Below are 2919 nucleotides of genomic sequence, written 5' to 3'. Positions count from 1 at the left end.
GGCTGCTGCAGAGGACTTGGCCCTCAAGGATGGTGTTGACACTCACCCAGCCCCCGAGGGTGTTGCCGGGGATGATTCGGCTTGGGTGGGAAGCACAAGCTGCGACCCAGCCCCTGAGGGTATTGCCGGAGACGATCCGGCTCGAATGGGTAGCGCAAACTATGACCCAGCCCCCGAGGGTGTCCGAGCGGGGTCTCCCTCTTGTACTTCCATGGATGTTCACGTAGGGTATCCTCCACACTCTGGTTGCATGGTGGTAGCCCAAGCCTTTGGTCAAGGAGTCGCTTTAGAGGCTAGCGTACCTGACGACAAAGTTTTGGGCTCTGCTGATGACACTGAATTGGTTCCTACTGGTTCATTGCAAGTTGCTCCGGGTGGTGATCCTTCGCCAAGCCATCAATTGATCTCTCACGATTTGGGGGTCCCCTCATTCTTCTCCAACCTCCAGGTACTATGGTCTATTCTAGTCTGACTTTTACATCGGATGAACTGCTGTCATTATACTCATCTGCTCTCAATATCAGGCATTGGTGGACGGGATGGCTAGTCAGTTGAAGTTGCAGGGTGCTTCTGTTCCAGAAAGAGCTTCATCTCTAGCACGTTGGAATCTGGTGCTGCTTCAACAACGTGTTTCTGAATTAGAGGCGGCGAATGCTGGTTAGTGCTTTTCTGCTTCCTTTCGTCTACCTTATTAAACTGCTTCTTAATTTAAACTTTTTGCTTGACCGTTTCTCGCTAGATATGGCTCGGCAGTTTTCTGTTCTTGAAGAGAAACATTCTCAAAATGAGGCTGAAATTGTCCGGCGGTGCTCTGATTTTGAGGAAAAGTATTCCCAAAGCCAGACTGAGCTGGCCCAGGTTTCTGCTGCTCTGAACGATGCCAACGTGTTGAACTCTACTCTCCGCGCTCAGCTTGATTCTGAAAAGGTGACCTGAAAGCCCGGGCTTTGTTTTGCCATGTTCTTATTGCTTGCTCTACGTTTGAAGAAGCTAATTCTTGTTTGCAGGAAGAAAAATGTGCCCTCGTTGCTTCTCGTGACAATCTTGACAGGCTATATCGTGACTCCAGCAACTCGTTGACCATCCTGGAGAGGAGTCATCGCTTCACCATGGAGGAGTTAGACAATCATCGTTGTAAGCTGCAGGAATCTTTGGATGACGTGATTCGTCTCAGGCAGTCGATATCGGCTAAAGATGCTGTCATCAAGGAACTGTGTGCTTCCAAGAAGTCCATCGCCCAGGAGCTAGAGACTGCTCAGTTGGCTGTCAAGGTTGCTGAAGAAACTTCCGCTACTCTGAGGGCCTAGCGTGACAGAGCCATGGATAAAGCCATTCGTGCAGGGCGGATCTTGATGAGGAGACCTGGTGTGATTGTCCCCGACAACATAAGGGCTGATGTGAACGCTGCTCCTGATTCCTCAAGTCACCCTTCTTCGTCGGTTGCTCCTGAGAAGAAAGTTGCAAAATAGAAAAACATTGCGTGCTTTGAGCATGCGGTTAACGCGCTTAGATATTTTGTTAGAGGACACCTGCTTGATACTGAATGCTACTGTTATTCTCCTATTGTTTAGAATTCTGCAGTATCTAAATTTGCAGAAGTAAAATGTTGTGTGATGATTTCGAGACTTCTTCATGGGACATAGAGGTCTCCCCTATATGATTAACCGTATGCGCGCCGAGTGTGTTGCGCCCGTTTAAGTTAGTATTAACTCAAACCGATCACTCTTTTTAGTGGCCACCCCGAGTTAAGCAAGTGCGATCATGTTGCACCGTCTTAAGTCGTTGCCGACTTAAGTCGATTGCTCCGTTAGCAGGGCATAGTGGTCGCCCCGAGTTGAGTAAGCGTGAGCATGTTGCACCGTCTTAAGTCGTTGCCGACTTAAGCCGATTGCTCTGTTAGCAGGGCATAGTGGTCGCCCCGAGTTGAGTAAGCGTGAGCATGTTGCACCGTCTTAAGTCGTTGCCGACTTAAGTCGATTGCTCCGTTAGCAGGGCATAGTGGTCACCCCGAGTTAAGAATGCAGGTCGACCATGAACAATATGGGTATTCTTGAGGTCTCTTTATTGATGATATATTTCCAGTTTACAGAGTACATTGTCGTCCCGATAGCTTTTGAAATATAGCTAGGGGTAAAACTTCCTGAGGTGTTCTATGTTCCATGAGTTCCCAATTTCCGTGCCGTCCATTTGAGTGAGACGATATGATCCCGGCCGAGTGACCTCTGCTACTATGAATGGTCCTTCCCATAGAGGTGACAACTTGTGCCGTCCCTCCCCCGTTAGAATTCGGCGGAGGACGAGGTCTCCCACTACGAAGGATCGAAATCGCATGGTCTTATCGTGATAACGCCTCAAAGTTTGCTGGTACCGTGCTAATTGAACTACCGTGTTCAGTCGTTCTTCTTCGAGTATATCAACATCCTCCAGCCTAGTAGCCTCGGCTTCTACTATGCTTTCAAAGACCAACCTTGGCGCCCCAAACTTGAGGTCAGCAGGTAGTACTGCCTCTGACCCGTAGACCATGAAGAAAGGAGTATTTCCATGCAGAGCTCGACTAGGTTGAGTTCTTAGGCTCCAAACGACGTAGGGCAACTCCCTTATCCACTTTCCTACGAACTTCTCATTTTTATCGAAGACCTTTTTTCTGAGTGCCTCCAATATCATCCCGTTAGCTCTTTCAACCTGCCCGTTGGCTCTTGGGTGTGCCACTGAAGCATATTTGATCTGAATGCTTTTTTGCTCGCAGAAATCGAAGAACTCTGAACTTGTGAAGTTGGATCCTAGGTCAGTTATGATATTATTCGGTATTCCGAATCTGAATATTATGTCTTGTATGAATTCCACGGCCTTAGCTGAGGTTAAAGAAGCAATGAGTTTGAACTCTATCCATTTAGTGAATTTGTCAATTGCTACCAGTAT

General features: G+C 48.0%; 1 pseudogene; it reads left to right on the top strand.

Moving 5' to 3' along the window:
- Window positions 1–539: 539 nt before the first annotated feature.
- On the top strand, window positions 540–1469 carry LOC109939921 (uncharacterized; annotated as a pseudogene).
- The last annotated feature ends 1450 nt before the right edge of the window (window positions 1470–2919 follow it).

This window comes from Zea mays, chromosome 5 (genome assembly GCF_902167145.1).
Source record: "Zea mays cultivar B73 chromosome 5, Zm-B73-REFERENCE-NAM-5.0, whole genome shotgun sequence".
Lineage (NCBI taxonomy): Eukaryota > Viridiplantae > Streptophyta > Magnoliopsida > Poales > Poaceae > Zea > Zea mays.
This window is presented reverse-complemented; position numbering and strand designations above follow the sequence as displayed.